Source organism: Phalangium opilio, unplaced genomic scaffold, assembly GCF_054372755.1.
Source record: "Phalangium opilio isolate 3A_F unplaced genomic scaffold, DU_Popi_V2 ptg000025l_1, whole genome shotgun sequence".
Classification (NCBI taxonomy): domain Eukaryota; kingdom Metazoa; phylum Arthropoda; class Arachnida; order Opiliones; family Phalangiidae; genus Phalangium; species Phalangium opilio.
Window position 1 is genome coordinate 4,207,674 of NW_028324156.1, and position 24,912 is coordinate 4,232,585.

General features: G+C 34.7%; 1 long non-coding RNA gene across 1 annotated transcript in view; it reads left to right on the forward strand.

The window, feature by feature from the left end:
* LOC149691872 (uncharacterized) overlaps positions 1-9,068 on the forward strand; it is a 69,554-nt gene extending 60,486 nt beyond the window's left edge. Inside the window, exon 5 of the long non-coding RNA XR_016383516.1 lies at positions 8,962-9,068. This is a non-coding gene — a long non-coding RNA (uncharacterized LOC149691872). The remainder of the gene's footprint in view (positions 1-8,961) is intronic.
* The last annotated feature ends 15,844 nt before the right edge of the window (positions 9,069-24,912 follow it).

The window sequence follows — 24,912 nt, forward strand, 5'->3', positions numbered from 1 at the left end:
TAGACTTCATAATAATGGTCTCAACGTTAAGGCCAAGCCATTCTACCCGACATCGTGGCAACGAAATCCAGCTCGAGAATCTACCGATTCCGTTAAATATTCACCGTTAAAGGATATGATCAATCAGGAGTTGAAGAAATGATAGAAGAATCATTTAAGAAAAATGTATATTCATGTGAAAATTGTTAAATAACTGTTATTCATTGGTTTCCTACGCGATTTGTGTATTTTCCTTTTTGTTTGCAAATAAATATTTGGCGGGAAATTATTTAATCGCGCGCGAGCGTCTTTTATTATCACGTGAACTCAAAATTCACGCGAGTTTTAAAAATTTTCAAACTAGGCTTAAGATTTCTTCTTAGGGTTAACGAATGTTTTTGAGTTAATGTCGTTCCCCGCTAAAATGTTAAGTTCCGGAAATTCTCGCATCCCTTTGTACTTTACCATCCCGAGATCCAGGAATGAAGCGAGCACCCCATTAACCAATGACGCAAAAATATCCAAGAAGCAATGTGAACGCAACAAAAAGCGATCTTGCGATGAAGATTCAAACAAAAAACCAACCTTTTCAAAAATCAATAGAGATGGAAACCGAGTCAAGTTGGATAAACGTTTGTTCCATCCTTCACCTACAACAAGGTCCATGTTGCACTCACCACCAGTGAAAGGGGGTACGCCCGGTACGGGAGGCGTCAAGAAACGTAAGGATACCCCAAGACCAATGGGTTTACAACCCAAGGATTTAGATCAGGATAATTTCGCCGAACCAAAGTTACGAGCACCAAGGAAGAAAGGAATTGACCCAAAAGATGTTGATGGTAACCTTTCCCAAGCCATGATGAACCTCAAAATCGAGGAACATCCAGAACCACCTCCCAATAAAGACCGTCATCTCCTCGTGTCTTTCAAAGATAAAGTCGATTTAATTCAAGATTTGAATGCACCAACCCCAATTAAACGGAAGTATACACCGGTTTCCGAAAGACAACCAACTCCTAGACCGTCTCAACTTTGTCTACCGCCTTTGGATGAACAACTACCTCTTATCAACAAGGAAAATGGTACTGGAGATGGTCCCGTAAACGATTCTATTAAAATTCCTTTAATCAAAGACACAATCGATGTTAGTAACAACTGTATCAACTCGGAATTTCTGGCCTTTATCGATAGTCTCATTTCAAACATCTTAGAGAACGCCATCCGTGAAATTGACGCTAAGCCTAAATTGAATTCCAACGATGCTAATGTTGGAATGACACCACGGAATGCGTCTCGAGTTACTGTCCGTTTTTCGGATGGAGAAGACAATATCTCATTAAATGATACTACTAACTTGGTCTTGACCTTGGATAACTTTGAAGGTCGAAATGTGAAGATGGAAGTCAACTTAAAAAACCGGAATAGTCGCGTATCTTTGGTGGTTCACGAGGAGAAAGATTTAGTTGATGAAATGGCTGTTTATAAAAGTGGACCTGGAACAATCTTGAAATTGGATTGGCGTCAAGTTGGACCTCGAGAGGATTTTCAAATCAGCGGGGGATGTACTCCTGGGACTAGCATCTTTATCAGTCCAGGACAAAGTTACACTTCGATGGATGAAATATCTCCAATTTCATCGTCTTCAACTGGATCAGCTCAAATTGACAACCTGGAAACTAATTGCGCAAGTGCTCTCAACGTCCACGCTGAACCATTTGTTTCCATGTGTCTGCACGGGGCAAGTTCAATGGTTCACGGTCAAACTGGAAGAAGTACCGGTACTGGATATCAATTTTCTCACGTTATCAATTCGACCCCTCAGGAATGGACCATGGAAGAAAGTTCCAGCGAGGATTCGAAATTTGTGGTGGAAATGGCAGCCCAGTTATTAGAGTCTGCCACCAAGACGGATTGCGAATTGAATAAGTTTCATTCGTGTGAAGAATATTAAATACATTTCAAGTATATATATATATACGTAAATACTCTTATATAACCCCAAGTTTTTTACATTCGGAAATATGTATAATTAAAAATTTTCAGAAGTAAAGGTTTATTCCATGACACAAAGTAAAATTTTCTTCCTCCACAACACAGTACTGTCTAAGTATTCTTGTTTGGATATTCAGTCTTGAAAAATCTTGTAACCCAACGTGAAAGTAGTTTTAAATCGCTGACAAAGTGACCCATATCAAGGCTGCAACTCAATATACCCTTAACTCGTAGTAGAGTGCTAGGAATTTAATTAGTTAGGTTATTTAGTCGGTGATGAGAGCTATCTTTACCTTTTTCTAAATGAAACTTATGGGAAAAAAATGAGGGGAAAAAAACCCGCGAATATTTGTTCTGTGCTTCAAAGTTTACCCATTACCCCCGCACTTAATGAAAGGAATTTTGCGCGGTTTAAAGACCACCTTTTTTTTCACAAGTCAAATATTTAATTTAAAAATATCGTATAGTTTGTTTTTTAAAGTTCTGATTGGATAACTGATTGATTATCAACGCCTAGCCCAAACCTCTTTACCTAGAAGGCTGAAAATTTGCAAGGACGTTACTCTTAAGTAGTAGATACGTGCTAATAAAGATATTTCCAATCGGTGGCCATTTTGAAAAATGGCGACCAAAAATATAAAAACCTTTTTGGAATAATATTGATTGCGCGTTTCAACCGATTTTAATAATATTTACTACACTGGTTCCCTGTATCATATAGACGGGTTTTATGGCAAACCTTTGGGATTCCATTTACCGCCGCCATCTTTTAAAATGGCGGGCCGAACAGTAATAAAAATGTTCCGATGACCTGAACAACTATGGTTTATACTCTATAAGATGCACGGTTTTATATTATAGTTTTATTTCTGTTATAAAAAGTTTCATTAATTGTTCCGGAAAAGGCAATTAAGCTTTCCAACCATAAAGATTAAGAACCGCGTGACAACTTGACGTAAATTATTTGACGTTAAAATTATAGCATATATATATCGCTAAACTATTCTTGTTTTTTATAGAATATTTACTATATCGTGCCTATAATTCAGTTTTAACGTTTCAAGTCACGTAGACCTCTTTAATCTTACAAGTCGGCAATTCTTCCGTTTGCAATTTAGAGCATGCTTGTATATTCAATGATCTTTAAATAATCTAGAAGCTTTTACAAGCTTCACGGCCCACCCCAACCCCCGTAATTATTTCTAAATATAACTATAACTCGTACGGTATAGCGAAGTCCGTCTCCCACACAAAGCGTTCGATATCAGAAAAACAAGATATGTAGCAGAAGTAGATATATGTATATGCAGTATAGGTAGAACAATGGTTTTATAAAAGGCACAGGGAAAGTGTTTTAGGATGTGATAGCCCTAATTCGTACCTTTCGAACGATACTTAATACTTTTGGTTATGATAATCAGAGCCCGAGTAATTAAGTTAAATGTGTATAAACATTCTCTCTATACGATTGGCATGATCTTATTTACACGAGACCTTTCAACTCTGGTTCTATGAGAGATACATGGAAGTCCTTTGAGTATGAGATAGCCCTATTTTTTCCCACTAGTGGGGTGGCGTAGCGGTTAGCGCTTTCGCCTCGCAGCAAGAGGATCCCGGGTTCGATCCCGGACTGTGGCACCGGGTGAAAATCTGGGAAGAAATCCTTCTGCGTAGAGTTTGCAAGTTCTCTCCCCGCTTGTTAAAAGGAGTTTTCCTCCGCGGTCTAACCCGGTTTCTCCTTTCCATCAAAACTTGCAGAGGTTAACGGTAATAGTTAGTGTAGGGCGCTGTAGGTTAGCTGTGGCATAGGGGCTAGCCACCACCCCTCTATGCATTGTAAAGGGACCCACCTGTAAATAAGTCGCGAGTTGACTTAGTGTGGATATCCCTTCCAAGACCAAGCTTTATAATGATACTAAATACATGGGGTTTCAGTAATCAGGGCCCCAGTAATTAAGCAAAATGTTCGTAAGCGTCCTCTGCATAGGATTAACATGGACTTATTTACACGACACCTTATAACTCTGCTTCTAGAAGAGATACAGGGTAGTCCTTTGAGTATGAGATAGCCCTATTTCTTCCCTTTACATGGATACTAAATACTTGGGATTACGGAAATCAGGGCCCGAGTAATTAAGCAAAATATTCATAAACCTCTCCAGAGGATTAACATGGGCTTATTTACACGACACCTCTTAACTCTGGTTCTATAAGAGATACAGGGAAGTCCTTTGAGTATGAGATAGCCCTATTTTTTCCCTTTATAATGATACTAAACACATGGGGTTTCAGCAATCTGGGCCCGAGTTATTAAGCATAATATTCGTAAACCTCTCCAGAGGATTAACATGGGCTTATGTACACGCCACCTCTTAACTCTGGTTCTATAACAGTTACATGAAAGTCCTTTGAGTATGTTATAGCCCATTTTCCATGGACACTAAATACATGGGACTACAACAATCAGGGCCCCGGTATTTAAGAAAAATCTTCGTGAAGTTAAACTAAAACAATTAGCGTAAAATACCGTTTAACTCCGACGCGTTTAAGTAGTATTATTATATTACGATCTTGTAGCATATACGCTATAAGGGTAGAAAGAGAACAAACCCTTACCCTTATTTTATACCCTTAAACAGACCCTAGGGTAGCCCTATATAGGCAGTACAGCCATTTAAAAAAAATACCTCTCCGTTGATGCTAGAGAATTTTGGATGGGCCACAAAGCCCACAAGAATGAGGACTAAGCGATGCTTGCAAAGCCGGCCTATCAGATGCCGCATTGCGTTAATGTACATTTCTCTCTCTTTCTCTCTCTCTCTCTCCCCTCTTAGAATCCCTCTCCTCCTAAAGCGGAGGGCTCTCTTGGACCCCCCAAAATTTTGAGTGGCTTCATTTTTATTTTATTTTTTTTTCTTGCTTCCATTTTATTATGGGTGGTTTACAAGCCCGTTGGTTCCATTCGGTTTCGAGGAAGGGGGATCTAAATTGAATTTAGGCTGCTCTTCTCGTGTGCTCTGAATCTACTCCATCCTTGCTCCAGTGCATCCATTGCAATCTTTATCTTACTATTTAACGCGAAAGATAAATTGCTCTCCATTTCAATTCATTCCCCGACATAAATTGGCGTACCTTTTTAAAGTACATGAAGTTTATTCATATTTTTCATGAATATTGGTTAAACAAGGTCCAGGGCTCGTTAGTAATGAAGCCTTATAAAGTTGATATTCTTTGGGACATTTAATTAATTCACTCCGGACAGTACTAGGGTATAATTTGTTTTGGGAGGTTTTTTTTGTGGGTGGGTCGAGTTATTATGATGAGATATTTGAAAGCAAATTATCTTACTTAGCAATAAGAGAAGGGGATTTTAAGGTATTCTATGCTTTAATAGTGCTGTTAAGTAACCTGTGTAATATACATGTTGCATTTAAATTTTTATTACCTTTAATATCAGAAGTTTATAAGGAATGTTCCATAAGTATGACACTACCTATACTTCGTAATAGAGACTTCCGAGTGAAAGCTAGTTCGAGAACGACAAGCGAGAATTGACTACACTTGGTTTTGCAGTCTCTTCCTATTTATTCTAAGCCTTTGACATTGCCAAAACCAGGCGTCGCTTTACCTCGAATCTATGACCTACGTCACTTCATGACAAGCTCTCACTAACCATTGACAAACTTATGGAACATATCTTATGAACTTATACTAATATCTAAATTATTTTTGATGTCCGGAAGATATTTTACTTTTCAAAATATTTTGAGACATTTTTATTAAAAACAAGTTTTCTAAGTAATTTCACGTAATTAATACTCGAGTGTCACTTCACCTTAACTAACCTGATTACGATTGAAGAATGAAACTTAATTAATTTAATAGTTAACTGCGGGTTTGAACGGTTAGGTTAAATTCCTTAATTATTATTTAAGTAATGTCTGGCAAAGGTCACTTTCGCTTTGAACTTCCTCAATGGGGAACTAGCTTAAATATTGAGGAAGTATTCGGTGCATGAGCTAGAAAATCCCCAGCTGAAAACGCTATATAGACCGGAATCAGATAGCTTTGGCAAAAGAGGTCGGGTGGGTTTTGCTTTTAAAAATATCGATTACCGCTTAAAGGGCCGCAGCCAGAAAAGCCAAGGTCCAGTATAGTCATAGATACGTTAAGCCTGAGACCTGTAGACGCTCGCCTCTTTTTAATAGCCTACTAATGGCTACGGTTACGCTCCGCTACTTGCGTTTCTGTACACCAGATAACCCTTAACAAGCTGAACATTCAGTGTTTATTTCTTTGTAAGGGTCTAGGGCGTCTAAGGGTAAAATTTACCGGTTATGACGTACAGGGTTCGTACAAACCTGGAGCACTTCACTGAAATAAATAATTGACAAAAAAACTCAGGGAAATTTCGAATTTTTAGTAAAATTCAAGGAGAGTTGAGTAAGTTTGCTTTGAAGGTGTTGCTTCAAGTATAAGAAACTAATCCATATATGGGGTAAAAACCCTGGAAAATCAGGGAAATGAGTAGTTCATATAAAACTCAGGGAAATTTCGAAATGTTAGTAAAGTTCAGAGAAATCAGGGGTGGGATTTGAGTAAGTTTGCTCTGAAGGGGTTTCTTCAACTATAAGAAACCAATCCCGTTGTTTTTACTCCATGTATGGGGAAAAACCCTGGAAAGCTCAGGGAAATATATAGGAAAAGCCTGGAAATCTCAAGGAAACCGGTTTTCTAAAAGTTGTATGAACCCTGGACCTATGTTTTTAGGCCCCTTTAAACTAGACACAAATCTTAGTTTGTGCACGTCGATGAAGTCGCTTTGCTACCTTAATTTGACACGTGTGTCAATGACTAAGTAAAATATTCGTTTGTTTAGGTTGAATATTTTCAATTTCGTTCAGGTAATGTCGAGATGGTACTGTACCATCTCGTCAGCGCCTTTTCTTTAGCCATAACCCACTCTATTCTGCTTTACTGCCGCGTGAGCTATGCTTTAGCATACGATATATGATAAGGTTTAGTGTTCTTGTCGCGGTATTTGTCATTTTGGATGGATTTAGCTATATTTTAGTATTCAAAAGTCTTTGTTCGAAAATCAATGGATATGCGACTCGTTTTAAGTCGTCTGCTCTCACGTCTGAACAGGGAAATGAACATACCGACGCGACCGAAACGGAGAGAATGAGGCGACCGACGAGAACATAAATTTTACTGTAGTGTGAAGGGGCCCTTAACGATGCCCTATAGAGTAATGGCTGTACTACGTATGCAAACGTCATACCCCTGGCGCGTACAGAATTCCCTCTTTAAGAGGGAGGGATACAAAGTCTACACCCCCTCTTTATCGCCACTAGTCTATAGGGACCAATGAAAACCCAAATGGAAATTTTCTATTACGGGTGGATAACTTAAGTTTACATTTTTGGGGGTAAATTTGTAATACGTTTTTTATGGCCACTTCCATTCCATTATCGCAAAATTTCAAAAGCAGTCGAACCATTTTGTATCGGATTGCATCGGATTGGTAGAGTTCCTTTTTTATGAAACCCTATAAATGTATATTCGAGTGCCTTGAGATATTTTGGTCCTCAGTTAATTAAAACGTATAGCTTAAACTGTTTCCGTGGGCCATAGATTGGCTACCACTTTTCTATCAACACTTTCTTGGCTTCCCGTCGTTCTGTATAAATTTTAGGCCTAATCTTCATTATGGGGAGATTATTGAAATTGAAGGGATTATTTGTATTATAGATCATTTGACGATAATTATGTGGAATTGCGAAAATAATGTACTTTGTGGCCTCAGAACTCTTGGTTCTTATGAGAAAAACATTGAAGGCCTATGAAACGTGCTCTCCATAGGTTTGAGATGGGCTTATTTACACGACGCCTCTTAACTCTGGTTCTATAAGAGATGCATGGAAGTCCTTTTAGTATGTTATAGTCCTATTTGTCCCCTTTCCATTGATATTAAACACTTGGAGTTACAACAATCAGGGCCCGAGTAATTAAGGAAAATTTTCATAAACGTCCTCTCCACAGGATTAATATGATCTTATTTACACGTCACCTTTTAACTCTGTTTCTATGCGAGATACAGGGAAGTCCTTTGATTGTGTCATAGCCCTATTGCTCCCCTTTCCAAGGATACTAAATACCTTTGGTTACAACAATCAGGGCCCGAGTAATTAAGGAAAATGTTCATAAACGTCCTCTCCACAGGATTAAAATGATCTTATTTACACGTAATTTTTTAACTCTGGTTCTATAAGAGATACATGGAAGTCCTTTGAGTATGTTATAGCCCTATTCCTCCCCTTTCAAATGATACCGAATACTTGGGGTTACTTACAACAATCAGGGCCCGAGTAATTAAGCAAAATGTTCATAAACGTCCTCTCCATAGGCTTAACATTGTCTTAATTACACGTCACCTTTTAACTCTGTTTCTATACGAGATACTAGTTAAATCCTTTGAGTAAATCATAGCCCAACTTCTTGTATTTCCAAGGATACCAAATACTTGGAGGTTCTTTTAAACAGGGCTTGGAAAAATAAGCAAACTTACAATAACATATCCACTATATGCATTACAAAGGGAAAAAATGTGGAAAAAACTAGAATGACGTAGAAGTTGATTGATGAGGAATTGATTACCCCCTATAAAAGCTACCGTACCGACTATAGCCCTGTGTAGAAGTAAAATAAAGTGTATGGAATGGATGGAAAAACTCTACAGGCTACTATACCTCGTGCATAGAATCGAAAAAAAAAGATCAAAAAAACCTTTTTTTTTTTTAAGTTTCTAAATGGTTTCATACAGAATGGACCTAGATTCCATACAATTATATAGCAATTTTGGTTCCTTCTAAGACTGCATGAAATAGGTAGATTTAAAAGCAATTTCATATCCTGCGCGAAACCGTATTTTTATTTTAGGTATTAATATTTAATGTTTCTATATTCTTTCTTTTATTTCTTTCACAGTGTATGCTCCTTTGGGTGTTTTGTTTACAAATTTTGATGTTTTTTCGAGCCTTGTGATTGGCTGGAATTATGACTCGTGCCAATTGAACTATAAAATTCATGGGTAAGTCGTACCTTAATTTTACGCATGCTATTTTGGCTTTAAATAGAGAATACTAGAAATTATGGGACTCGTAATGAACAGTGGTTCCTAAGAAAATGCTTGATTTTCAAGTCTCTAAACGTGTTATTCTGGGAAACTTTGCTTAACTCGTGATTATTTGAAACGTATTTATTTAAAACTAGGCTTAACTCGTGATTATTTAAACAGTATTTATTTTAAAATAGGCTTAACTCGTGGTTATTTGAAACGTTATTTATTTTAAAATAGACTTAACTCGTAGTTATTTGAAACGTATTTATTTAAAACTAGGCTTAACTCGTGATTATTTAAACCGTATTTATTTTAAAATAGGCTTAACTCGTGGTTATTTGAAACGTATTTATTTTAAAATAGGCTTAACTCGTCGTTATTTGAAACGTATTTATTTAAAACTAGGCTTAAGTCGTGATTATTTGAAACGTATTTATTTAAACCTAAGCTTAACTAAGTATTACTATTTGAAACGTATTTATTTAAACTTAGGCTTGACTAAGCATTACTATTTGAAGCGTCTTATTTAAAACTAGGCTTAAGTCGTGATTTTTTAAAAACTTATTCATTTAAAACTAGGCTTAACTCGTGATTCGTTGGAACGTATTTACTTAAAACTAGGCTTAACTCTCAACAAGAGCAAGAAGGTATAATATAATAATGGAACAGACGTAGCTAAAAATTCAGACGCGTTTAATAAGGCGTGCCTAGAAAAATATTAAGAATCCCTCTTGTTATTACGTAACGTTCGTTAAGCCTTGGCTCGCTGTATAACATTTCTACGGAAGTCGGGAAGAAGGCGTATGGATTAATAGTAACAGTAGCTAACTAAGGCTTAGCGTCTCAGAAAGAATGAGTATTCCGCGCTTATCGATTTGCAAAGCGGACAGAGAACCGCGAGTATAGGGACAAGGAGGCAGAAGGTTCTAGGCTTAACCACCTGTTCCCGTCGTAAGTCACGCGCTGCGCCCACATTACCTACAACACCTTACCACGTACCACGCTTCAGGGTGAAGTCCCGCCACTTAGAACCGATACGTTTTCAAAATATATGGCTTTTATGAATAAGTAGCTTCGCGTTTTACGGAAATATGTAGGAATTCCTCATGTTAAGAGACCCATGAAATTCAGGTTTTAAGGGCACTGTAGTTAAATTTTCTAATACTTGACGTCATATTTTGGGTCTAAATCTTACAGATAACGTTAAAAACCCAACATTTGGGTCCAAACTCTTGGAGATAACATTTAAAACCCAAATTTTGTGTCCAAAATCTTGCTGATAATATTATAGACACCGAATTTGGGTCCCAAATCTTACATATAACATTAAAAACTCCAAATTTGGGTCCCAAATCTTAAAAATAACTTGAAAAACACCAAAATTGGGTCCCAAATCTTACAGATATCATTAAAAACACCAAATTTGCGTCACAAAATCTTACAGATAACATTAAAAACCCATAAATTTGGTCTGATATCTTTTAGATAACATAGAAATTGGTCTGATATCTTTTAGATAACAATAAATTAGTCTGATATCTTTTAGATAACATAGAAAACAGGTTTTACAAAATCCCTTCCAAGCCTGCAACATAATTTATCTCCAAATTTTGGTCCTAAATCTAATAAGTGAATACATTAAAATTTCCATGCAGCTGCCAAGTATACAGGGTGTTTCTGAGAGGTCTGTCAGTAATTAAGAGCAGTGTTCTTTGCACTATTTCGCATTGAGAATGTAACTTCTATGACATTTTGCCATCCGGGCCAACGTTTTCATTTTAAAATAGGAGTATTTGACGGATGATCCCTTAATTTTAATTAAGAAACTGAAAGGCAATTCTAATTAAATTCAGAGGGTCATCCTTAAACCACTCAAATCATAACTGGAAAACGGTGACCCGTAAGGCAAAATGGAGATAGAAGTTACATTTTCGACTTGATATCGTTCCCTCAAAGAAAATCCCCCTTAATTTCTAACAGACGTCATTTCAGAATCACCCTGTATTAAAAACCAGTTTTTTATTTAAAACCATTCCAAGGCTATAACTGAATTAATTCCATTAACACCAATACGCGAAACTCAGCGTAATATTATAATATTGTCCACTTTGTAAATACGAATAGCGTAGAATAAGGAGAGCATTTATACCGAGACTCGATATAGTAACTTTCACCTTACTCGTCTTAGACGAATGGACGAACTAAAGAGTAATGACAGCTCCTTGGCTTTGACCGTAATCGGGTCTATGGCGGGATAACACGAGGGTTTCATTATTCTATATAAACTTATTAAGTCGGTTTACGGAGCGTATGTTCTTGAACGGTCTGCGATAATGCAATTAGTCAAGAAAGAGAGAGAGAGAAAAACAGAGCCTGGGAAAAAGGGTTGTTATCGGGGGTCACTTGACAGCGTTATTAAAGGTACATGGACCTTCGTAACTCCATTATGGAATATACCAAGTGATCTTCCGTTGATATATGGGAAATCAGTACAACCCTTGTTGTGAATTTTCCCATGCAATGGAACGAGGTCACTATACGAGAAAATCAGTCCCGTATTGAAAATTTATAAATATATAAATGCCCTAAATTTGTAGCTATAGCGATTGATTGATTTTTTTCGGTCTCTTTAAAAGAAGATATTCAGTTCAATATTTTTAATGATTTCCCTTTTACTTTGAGATGTTTTTGCCTATATATAGTTTACTTTCAAAAGGGTATTTTCCCATGGATTTGTAATATCAGGGTATAAATACTATATGGGGTTTAACAAGCTATTGTCATGAGGGATAGAATTAATGATGCTGGGAGATTTGCTATTTATTTACTGTTTACTTACTTATTTTTTTACTTATTGATTCGTTTACTTATTTATTCATTTAATTCTTTACTTGTTTATTTATTTACTTATTTTATATTATTTTCGTATTTACTTATTTCTTACTCATTGACTTATTTATTTATTTATATATTTAATTATTTCTATATTTGTTTACTTATTTATTTATTGACTTATTTATTTATTTATTGACTTATTTATTTATTTATTGACTTATTTATTTATTTATTTATTGACTTATTTATTTATTTATTTATTTATTGACTTATTTCTATATTTATTTATTTACTTATTTGTATATTTATTTATTTACTTACTTATACTTAATAATACTTTATATGCTCCCTTTAAGATCATAAATACATGATGTTCCGAAAAATGTGGGTACAATTTTTTGTCGAAAATGTAACTTCTATGACATTTTACTATAAGCACCACAGTAAACAAGTTACGATTAGGGTGTTTTATGGAAAATTACCCCAAGTAATTAAATTAGAAATCATTGTCTTTCAATTACTTAATTAAATTTAAGGGATCATGATCCCTAAAACACTCTAATTATAACTTTTAAACGGTGTACCTTAGGACAAAATGTCATAAAAGTAACATTTTCGACTCAAAATTGATTTCCCATAGAACTCTATATTTCAACTTTATTTTTATTTTTGAAAACTTCAGTTGGTTAAGCTTATTATCTTTTGAATAAATAATAGTTAGCTAAGCCTATTTCTACCAGTAGTAATACCAACATAGGAGATTGTTACGTATTATCCCCATATATCCAACGATACATTGAAATTCTTCGATATATTTTGAATAAATTATCTATACGGACCTGAATCCGGTCAAACACTAAATTTCTAAAACAAATATTAACATTATGCTGTATACTAAAGCCTCCATGAGCTGATCTCAATTTCGGATTTGTTGGGAGGGGGGAAGGAAACAGGGAGTTCAATTCAACCCCCTCTTTATAAATTAGCATTTATAATTGAGATTCTTCCTTCAGTACGGACGGTCAATTGTCGTTAATTAATTCTCCCTGATCTTCTCTAGGAAGAAATCAGGATATTCAAATATAACAAATCCTCTTTATACAAATTTTGTGTGTGTGTTTGGGAGGAGGGTTGTATCTTTATTTAATTAACGTTGTTGCATTCGTAATTAAATTAGATAATTCTTATGACTTTTTTTATATATATAAGTATATATATATTTGCAAAATAATTTTTGTTTCTTCATTTATTCGGAAATGTAAAAAGAGGAAGTGGTTAATTTATGTTCTCTGGTTTATTCATATTAGAAAAAGTTGCAAGTTAATTTTATTTGCAAATTTAAATAGTATTTCTATCTTAATTTTTTATTTATTACTACTTGAAAATTAGGAATTTTTGCAAAATGTTTTTTGCAAACTTAAATAATATTTTATATTAATTTATTTTTGCAAATTTAAATAATATTTTTATATTATTTTTTTTGCAAATTTAAGTAATGTTTTATATTAATATATTTTTGCAAATTTAAATAATATTTTTATATTAATTTTTTTGCAAATTTTAGTAATATTTTATATTATTTTTTTTGCAAATTTAAGTAATATTTTATATTAATTTTTTTATTATTCCTGAAAATATTTTTGGCCCAATTTTTTTGCAAATTATATAAAATATTATATTTTTGTTTAATATTAAAAGTCACAAATATTTTGCGAATTTTAATAATATTTAGTGTTATTTAGTGGAATTTTACCTTCATTTATTTAAAGTTGCAAATTATATGTTAAATTTCAATATTATTATTGTATAGTGGATTTTTACCTTTACATTTTTTGCAAATTATTATTCAAAGTTAAAATAATATTTTATATACGACAATATAATGTTTGGCGGGAAAGCACCCTTCCAGGCTTAACCAACCATATGCTAAATCCCATAGCCCCTGTAGAAATGTTTTTCCCCATATACACGAAAATTCTTTCTTTTTTTTTTCTTCAAATTATTATAAATTAAAAGCGTTCTTTACGAATGTCCCCCGCCAAATATTAAAGCCTGATTATCAATATCCCCCTTTATGCTTGACTGTACACTGGTAATAAGTTTAGTGTGGATTATTGGTTAGGCTTAAGTAGGGTGCGTGTAGCTCTCATACACGCCTTTTCCTATACTTTTAATACTGTATTTGCCATTCGCCGTTGGCTGGCTGACTGGTTCTTTCGTTTCTTTGCCTTTAGCTCTCGTAGCCATTAAAGAGATTAATTCGGATAATGTGGGATAGCCAAATTGGGTCCCCCCCACCCCTTCTCGGATAAATGGATTTTATTTCACGACGAAAACAACTCACTATACCCTTACCTCTTTATTTTTATACAAATAGCAAAAATTTTGACATAATAATCTAACTACCTCTAAACGTGATATAATTATCAAAATTTAATTTAACTAATTAATTATGAATATTAAGTCCCGAAAATTTATGCAAGAATTTTGGTGTTTAAGTCGAGTTATATTTTCTCTAAACGTTTAATATTAAACAAACTGCCATAACTACTAATTTAATATTAATAATTATTAACTTTAAGCTTTTAAAAGATTGGCTAAATTTTGCGTTTAAGTCTAGGTCATTTCTTCCAAACGTCATTAAACCAACAGGCATATTTTCTAGGTCAAAATATTTCTAAACTCATTTTCTCTAAACCACCAGTTACAACTTCTAATTTAATTTAAAAAAAAAATAGCGTTAGGTTAAATTATTATTGTTTCTTTTTCACTAATCGTGAACTCATCTTCTCTAAAGGTAATTAAACCAACAGTTATAACTTCTAATTTAATTTTAAAAAATGTGTTAGTTTAAATTATTATAATTTCTTTTTCTCTAATCGTTATTAAACCAACAGGCATAACTTCTAGGTCAAAATATTTCTAAACTCATTTTCTCTAAAGGTAATTAAACCAACAGGCATAACTTCTAATTTAATAATCATCAATTTTAAGCCAAAATTTTGGGTTTAAGTTTAGTTCCATTTTCTCGAAATTTCATAAAACCAACAGGAATAACTTCTAATTTAAGCCTAAAAAATTTGCCAAAATTTTGTTTTTAAGTCAAAATATTTCATAGTAAAGTGCATTTTCTCTAAAGATAATTAAACCAACAGCCATAACTTATAATTTAATTTAGAAGAAAAAAATGTGTTAGGGCAAAATATTTCTAAGCTCATTTTCTCTAAACATCAATAGACCAACAGGCAAAACTACTAAAATAACACTTATCAAAATTGAGTCTGAAAAAATTTTGTTTAGTCAAATTTTCTTTCCCTAAATTTAATTGTACCTAAACCAATAATAATTACCAAATTAAGCCTAAATATTTTGTATTAAATCAAAGCCCATTTTCCCCAAACATTATTAAACCTACCTAAGCATAACATTAATCAAATTAAAGTACATTAATAAACCATAATTATTTTTAATTTGAAACTCACCTAATAAGGCACGATCACCCTCGCCTGTCGCCATAGTAATTAAGTTGATTTTAAATCCTTTTTTAATTAATATCGAAGTACGTTACGCGCGTTGATATTTTTAAGTACTATATATTTACAGTTAAATATATTAATTAGAAGTTGATTAAATTGAAGTATAGAAGTGAAGAAGTAAAACAAGAATAAAAAATGCAGCAAACTAACACGGATTACTACAACGATTATTGAGAAATATCCCTTTGTTTTGACGTAGGCTTTTTTTTTCTTTTGTAAATTTTTTGCCTAAATTTACAATTGAATTGACGCTTTACTTAACCACCGGCGCAACGACGGTACGCCCATCTTCTAAACGGTAAATAACTTCCGGTTTGTTTCGATTCGGAAGTAGACGTCCGCGACTGTTTTTTATTTTATTTTTCTGGGGTATTGGTTGAATTTTCGCGGAAAGTGTCAATGAATTACACATTGATGGCGCAATTAGGGTTGAATATTTAGTTGGGGTCGCTGTTTTTGGGCAAAGAGTACTTGTAAGTTTCCTTCGCGACGTCTAAACCTCCTTGGTTCGCGTGGCGAAGCGAACGGTCGCAGCCGCCACCGGTCCAAAGCAGCCATTTGCCAGCCTCATCCGGGAAACTAAACCAACAACCTCTTTCCCGTCGCTCTCCTAGAAACCTCGTGCTAGCCAGAGAGAGAGAGAGAGAGAGCGAGAGCGAAGGAAATTTTACGTCACCACGACCCAAGCTCTCGAGTCTCGACGAAACGATCCCAGGCTCGCTAGCTCACTCGCTTTTTCTCTCCTCTCTCTTCTCTCCCTCTTTCTCTCTCCTTTCTCTTTTAACTCTAAGAGGGAAGGACTGGAGGAGCTTGGCCTTTCGCCTACTCTCTCTCTCTCTCTCCATGCCCCCTTTAGTTTCTATCGTCTTTAAGGCCTAACACTCACTACTCGATAGTATATGGGGGGTTTTCCCTCGCCTTTCTATGAAGACGCGTTTTCAACGTATCGAGGTTGTTTGAGAGCAATGGATTTAAATTCCGACTTTTTCTGGCCATATTTGATAAACATTTGACGTGTTTTCTATAATTTTTGAGATACTTCCCATAATTCCTCTAATCATTCCCATAATTCCTCTAATCATTCCAATAATTCATCTAATCTTCCCACAATTCCTGTAGTCCTTCCCATAATTCACATTATTCTTCCCACAATTCCTGTATAATCCTTCCCATTATTCCTATGTAATCCTCCTCATAATTCCTATATAATCCTTCCCATAATTCCTACATAATCCAATATAATCCTTCCCATAATTCCTACGTAATCCTTCCCATAATTCCTACATAATCCAATATAATCCTTCCCTAAATCCTACATAATCCTTCCCATAATTCCTACGTAATCCTTTCCATAATTCCTACATAATCCAATATAATCCTTCCCCTAAATCCTACATAATCCTTCCCATAATTCCTACGTAATCCTTTCCATAATTCCTATATAATCCTACCAATAATTCCTATATAATCCTACCAATAATTCCTATATAATACTTCCCATAAAACATTCATACTAAAATGCAGTGTCCAAATATTCAATTTGAGTCAAAATTCCGTATTTATTTTCAAATACGAAATATAGGTATACGAAAAATTTGCAAGGAAAACAAAACAACCTGTAAACGTTTTTCCAAAAAAAAAATGTCAAATGTAACCCTTACGTTATTTTTAATCCATTTTTTGGCTTGAATTTGCGTAAAAGGGGTTTGTACGTGTTTTTCCCCAACGACCGGAAATTGCAAAGTAGCACGAGATAGAATTTCACTCCTCCAAGAAGCGGAGGACAGTATTTACTCTATTCCTTCCGAGGGGTCGGACATAAATGAATATTTCGGGAAAGTGTTTTCAATTCCATCGTATAACAAATTCTAATTTATAGTCCTTCTTTAGTCTTAATTTAACTGGGAACGCTTGCAAAAATTAAACGTAAACCTCAGTACGAAAAATTATTCAAAATACCCGATCAATAAGTTAAGTGTTAGACACCTTAGTTCCATTCACCCTTCCATCTCGCGTTTGGCGACTCGGAGACTCTTTTAATATAGCGCGTGCAAAAAAGAATATTTTTTCACTTGCGAAAGATGTAATACAGTGGAAAGCGGTGGTCTAACGCGTGCTTCTAAGAAGCCCCGCCTTTCTATGTATTCATTGTTTCAGAGTGAATGGACGTAAGAAATCGACGTGGTAAATAATCTGAGAGTACATTTTATTATCCAATTTCTCGGATGTAATAGAGGGAAAGGCGGGATAATTAGATGCGTATTAACACCATACCGAGCTCTTTTTAATATTAAATCTAATTCAATGAACAAAATGGAACCTAATAATATTGAGAAAATTAGCTCAGAGAACTTTACCATCTGGTTAGGTGAGAAATGTTAGGCTTACAGGGGCGCCATTTTGAGAAGGAAATGGAATGGTTGGTTATAAAGATCAATTATTTAAATTGTTTACGTCTGCGACTGTATCGTATAGTAGGCCCACTCCCCAAATTTGCTTTGGATGGCAATGTTTTAAATAATGCATGCGCTATATACTAACAAACCTTTTTCCCAACCAAGTTTATTTAATAGGAGTATGAAATGGTCTGACAACAATTTTTTTATTAATAGATTTAGGCCTATATTGATATAACATTAAAATTATTAATAAAGTTTACCAAAATCTTTTTTTTTTTTTCGAAGTTTCAAAATCAAAAGTGGCTTCGTTAAGGTTAAGACTGTATTTTTTTTAATAATGAAAACAGAGGTAATGCGAGTGACCAATTAGCGACCGATACCTCACGTGCGTTATTTGACACGCCCCTTGTTTCGAGTTTCTCTTCGTTAAGCCCGATTTTTTCAAAAAATGTCCTAAAATTCGCTACAATTTAGCAGATTTTGAGGAAATAGCCTGCGGTTGAGTTAAATATTGACTTACATTTGCTCAAAACTTGGTGCTTTTTTTGGCAGCTGTTGGTAGTGTCACTTTTGACAAACTAAAAACAAAGGACTCAGGGTTTTAATTAAGTAATAAAGGACGTGGCGTGTCATTCGCTAATTGGTCACTCTCATTACCTCTGTTTTACTATTAAAAAAAAATATTATAAAGCTTGGAAAGTAATATTTTTAAACAATGAAAAATTTTATAAAATTAATGGATAGGCTTTTGCTAAGTTTTTTAATGATTTTGAATGTTATTTTATTTTCAATATAAAATTATATAAAAAAAATTGGTTGTCGGACCATTTCACTCTCCCTTTGATGGCATTTGTTCACTTTGAACTCTGCTCGGTTAATATTTAAATAGAACGAACTCCTTTCGGGATTGGTTAAAGGTTTAATTGAATTAATCCAATCCCCTGTTCGTTGTTAGGACTTCATCTAACAAAGGCATTTCTTTTTATTATTGTAAGTGTATTCAATATTTAATTTGATCATTCATAAATTTAAACTAACTCGGTCTAAATTTGCATTAAAGTTAAGGTTAGTTTTGCGTCAGTATCCTATACAGACTCGTTAAACTCTGTAGTCTCGAATAATTTCGTTGTTAAGCCTTAATCTTGGATTATTGTCTCATTCTCTATATACAAGTATATATATATATACATATATATATTCTTGGGATTCGATCCAAAATCCCATTTTCCTTTTTCTTTAACAAACTCTCGAATCTCGATTTTTCTCAGAGCTGAAAACCCAACCCCTTTCGCGCCATCTATTTTCTAAGATGAAATCGTATTTTTTAAGTTAATTAATCGTTAATTAATTAAAATTAAGTTAAACATTTAATTACGTAATTTTTTTTAAATATTAATTTAATTATTAATCGAAAGAAAAACAAATATTGTTTTTTTTCCTAATTTTTTATTATTTAATTAATTAATTAATTACGCAAATTAGTATCAACAATTTAAGTTATATATATATATATTTGAATAATTTAATTTATAGTTATCAATTAATTCTATATTTAATTGAGGTTTTAAGACCGTTAGGCGACGCTAGGTTATTTAACCAATCGAAGAACGTCTCTCGCGTCGCGTCCTGGATGGATCTTCGGAGAAGTTTCAGTTATAGAACCAGAACATAAGGAGTAAATCAACCACTCGGAGTTTACTTCGCTGTTATATCTTAAATTACACTCTTTCAAAACACGGTAAGAAACGTATTACGGTTAACTTTAACGGCATTGTAAATTCCGATTGCGTTGTTTTTCTCAAATTTAAACCCATGTCGTTTTCTTAAGCTTCTCGTGTCACGCGATTTGTATATTTTTGTATAAATATGTTGATCGAAATTCATACTTAGAAGTAGGACTGTATTTTCTGTAGAGATTTTCTACCTTTTAGGCATTGATTACCCGCTTTAGGGTACCATGAGTTCAGTTCAGTTCTACTCTTATTATTTATTTGTTTAAAAGCTAAAAAATCATCCGCTTCATATAGGGGTTAAGATGGATCATAAGGAAAAACGTTAGTTAGATTGGGTTTCAAAGTTACCAGTCCATTTAAATTTGGTCCGTATTGTTTGATGAAGTCACATCTAGGGTCTTTGTTGTTCACATAACCATCAATGTTTAAATATCCGCCTTAAGAAAAAACGTCAGACTCTATTTTACCACCGAATACTGATAAAGGTCTATTGGATGGTGTTGAGGAATGCATAAAGATAATTGGAATCATTGTGTAACTGCCGTTTTCTCAACGTATCTACATTCTGATTCTCTAGGAAGAGCCCTGAACTAACTATTAAATATGGCGAATAATGTGTTGAACCTTGCGCTCGTGTGCCTAGAAGAACTCGGGTTGCTACCAACCAATGAAATCACAGTGAGAAAGACGCCATCAGAATTATTAAGCGTGACGCTTAGTAAGATTTTAAGCCCTTCCCACAAAACCCGCTTAGAAATTTAAAATGCGCACACAATTATTCCAATTATCCGTATACATTCCTGGTAAAAATGTTTCATTACGAAATATTTACATCATATTGTGAACATCCGTGTCTGAAATAACCTCTTGTATGGTAATAATGAAATATTGCAAACTACAATAATCGATATTTTATGTTCAAAGGGGGGATTCGTAAGAGAAGGGAAAATTCAATTTAGACAAATTTATTCCATATTTTAAGAGAGACAGAGAAAATGGAGGGGAGGGGAAGACTGAAGGGGGGGGACGAAAATAAATCGGATTCGAAAAGATACAATATTCCAGCCAGCACATTATTATTTTTGAATTCAGTAAATGCTAGCGTCGCAGAGGGAAAAAAAATCTATGAAATTTTGGGAAAAATGTACATCGGGGAAAAGAAATACCTAAACCTAATTTAAATTTCCGGGTTTTTCTTTTCATTTTTGGTCCCCCCAAGAAAGGGAGTCTAGAGTGAAATAAAAAGATTATTTCTCTGGCAGTATTTTTTTTTTTTTTTTTAGTTTCGGTTTTTAAAATTTATGTTAAACTCGGTGTCAAGAGTCTCTAAAGGGTTTTGGTTAAGGAATGGTTGCGACGGTGATAGAAACGCTGTTACGGCATTTGCCAAGTAACGAATATTCGCCTTGTTCTGAGTGTTTAGTGGCTCGCCTTGTTCCGAGTGCTTAGGGACTCGCGTTACTACGAGTTATTTGTACTGTTTGGTAAATAATCATTCAGCGAGGGTGGTAAATACTCGGTTAAGGGAATTTTCCGTGTAACGAATATTCGCCTTGTTCCTAGTGCTTAGGGACTCGCGTTACTACGAGTTATTTGTATTGTTTGGTAAATAATCATTCAGCGAGGGCGTTAGACACTCGGTTAAGGGAATTTGCCGTGTAACGAATATTCCCCTTGTTCCGAGTGCTTAAGGACTCGTCTTACTACGAGTTATTTGTACTGTTTGGTAGTTTGGTAAATAATCACTCAGCGAAGGTGGTATAAGCACGAGGTTACGGAAATTTGTGCCATGTAACGAATATTCGCCTTGTTCCGAGTACTTAGGGGCTCGCCTAACTACGAGTTATTTGGGCTGTTTGGCAAATAATCACTCGGGACTCCGTGAATATCGCGTATCTAAACGAAATCTCGTGAATATACGGTGCAGTGGTATTTGACGAGTGCTACGTATCTAGTTCCCGCTTAACGAAAGATGGTAGATATCTTAGCTAGACACGGTACCGTCCGTATTTGACGAGTAGCGAATCTGCATTCGTTCGAAGTGCTATGGCGAAATATATATATATATTTTTTGGTGGGCTTAGGTGCTCGCCTTACTACGAGTTACGAGTTACTTGTACTATTTGGTTGGCGAATAAATAACTGGGGATTCCATTCCATTCACGAATAAACCCCGCTTTTGAATATTACCCTATCTGTTACTAATCGAGAAAAGTAAAGGAACGACCCTTTTGTACCGTATGGTTTGTATTGCAAAGATAGCTTGAAATTGGGACAGTGTCGATGAAGGACAGGGACACCACGCTATGACGTATCGTTGATCAATTCACAACCGGCTGCTTCCTTTTCAAAGAATTCCAAACTTTTGTTTTGTTTCTTTTCTCTCACCCCATACCCCATATACAGGGTGAGTTACAAAAAGAGAGTGATAGGACCGAAGTATGTACAGTTGGTTATATGGGAAATCAATTTTGAGTCGAAAATTACGTAACTTCTATCACCATTTACCCTAAGAAGGCCACCATTTGGGGTGCTTTACGAATGATCCCGTTTAATTTAATTAAGAAACTGAAACACAATGATTTCTAATTTAATTAAGGGGTCATCCTTTTAGGCTCATAATTCATTTCCCATGGAACCTACTGTACTCCGGTACAACCATTCTTTTATTTATTGAAACACCCTGTATATCGCTTCCCTATCTGTGGTTTAGTAGCTCACCCACACCACAAATGATATTTTGTAGCCTCCAAACCAAACCGTGTTCTAGATATTTCCGCAAAGCTGTCGATACAAGATCAAGGCACAAGTTTTTGTTAGGTTTAACTCTACTGTAGTCTGCTTAAACCTTTGGCAAAAAAGAAAGACATCAGTGATAATAAATAAAAAAGAAATTTGGCGGGAACTGATTTTTGATTCTTGTCTCGAAAATACGTGCCATGCTATCATATTACCAAAGGCTTATAGAATGGATTTATTTTTTATTATATATATATGATCTATGATTTCGTATATAAGTTTTGGTAGAAATTGAAAGATCATAATTTGAAGTGCAATAGACCGTTTTGGAAGTAACGTCTGCTATGAATTAGGGTTAAAACAGGGATAGATTTAATTTTAGAAGTAGGAATGGAGAACAGAGTAATCTGGGCGCGCGTCAAAGTCCCGGACCCCCTTCCACGGGACGGAGGGGTATGAAAGAAGAGGCGTGTCGTAGCGACAGAGGTAAAATGGAATTACGTATTTTCGTGGTCCCCGTCAGCAACGTCATCAAAACGTAGTTTAAGTGAGCCAATAAGACAATTTAAACTTTTCGTTACGAATTGGAGGGAGGGGCTCTATACTGGGCTATGAGTCGGACTGAAGTAAATTAATACTAAACGTTCTCCATTCAATTAAATCTATCCCTGGTTAAAACGAAACACCCGGTAATATATGTGGATGCAAAGACGTTAGATAGGGCTTCGAAGTTGTTAGTCCACCACATTAAGTCCGTATTGTTTGAAGCCATATCTTAATTAAGTCCACATACCCATAAATTTTCCCACTTAAGGAATCAAGGTGGTCAACACACCGGACTCTATTTGACCCCTCTACTTTTGAAATAGGTCTATATGGTTTGTAGTTTCCCAAAAGAACGGTTGCCTTAGCTGCTCTCTGGTGGTAAAAATAAATTTTAAACCACACGCAGTTTGCGCTGAAGCTATAACTTGACGCAGTTATCGGTATTTCATCCCTAGTTTGCATCGTGTACAAAGCTACGTTTAACGTTTTATTATTATTTTTTTTTAATAGTTATATTGAAATAATGGTTTCCCCCCTTTCGATAGCGTTGCATTCTTAGGGTGTAACAATGTAAGAAACTTCATCCACGCTCGTAAAAACGAGGGTAATGCGCGAGCGAGATTGAAAAATGTTATATAATAGAATTCAATCTTAGAAAAAGCAAAATTTAACTGATAAAAAAACGCTTTCTTAATACGAAAATTTAACACTTTAAAGAGTGAAATCTTAACTCGGAATATCTAGCGTTTCTCTATTGAAAATGATGCCCTAATAAAAGAAAGATGTTTCGCTATGAATTTACTAGAATTATTTCATGAAAATTCGAACGGAATTTCTACCACGGAGCATGCGCAGATGAAATATTTTTGGGGTCGACTGTAGAGAAAGAGAGGGAATAAGATGAGAGTCGCGGAGAGTTCTGAATGACGTACCATTTATTTTATTGCCTTCACTGGGAATCGTTGCTAAATTTACAGGAAATAATAACTTAGGCCTTGGTTAGGCCTTAGCTATTCAGAGCAGAAAGGCTTTTTTATTTATTTATTTTTTTGTTACTTTTGGGGATATCAATATAGCATTACCAAATCAATTGAACCGAATAAACTTTACGTAGAGATATGATGCGTAACTGAAATCACAGAAGGGATCAATATTTAAACTATATTATAAATTATAATTTAAATTATCATTAAATTAAACTGAAACCAAACTCGCTAAGGCTAAATTTATCCTTTCAATGGTTTTTACGACAGGTTTAGAAAGTGGAGGAGTTAATTAGACAGTGTTAATACAAACCTGGAAAACCTGAAAATGTTAGGGAATTAAATTGTTGATTAAAAATTCAGGGAAAACTCATGGAAATTTATAATTTTATGTAAAATTCAGGGAAATCAGGGAAATTTGTTAGGTTGCTCTAACCAAAAATAACCAATCCCGTAGTTATTATTCCCATATCTTGAAATATCAGGGAAGTATATGGGAATAAAAACCTGTAAATGTCAGGGAAGAATATGGGAATAAAAACCTTTAAATATCAGGGAAGTATATGGGAATAAAAACCTGTAAATATCATGGACATGTATGGGAATAAAAACCTGTAAATATCAGGGAAGTATATGGGAATAAAGACCTGTAAATATCAGGGAAGTATATGGGAATAAAGACCTGTAAATATCAGGGAAGTATATGGGAATAAAAACCTGTAAATGGCAGAGAAGTATATGGGAATAAAAACCTGTAAATATCAGGGAAGTATATGGGAATAAAAACCTGTAAATGGCAGAGAAGTATATGGGAATAAAAACCTGTTAAGTTCATGGAAGTATATGGGAATAAAGACCTGTAAATATCAGGGAAGTATATGGGAATAAAAACCTGTAAATATCAGGGAAGTATATGCTTATAAAAACCTGTAAATGCCTGTGAAATCGGTTTTCTAAGAGTTGTATGAACCCTTTTAAATTAACCCCCCCCCCCTAAACCTTATTAAGATCATTAGTAACTTGTTAAGCTTTGCTTTATCCATTAAT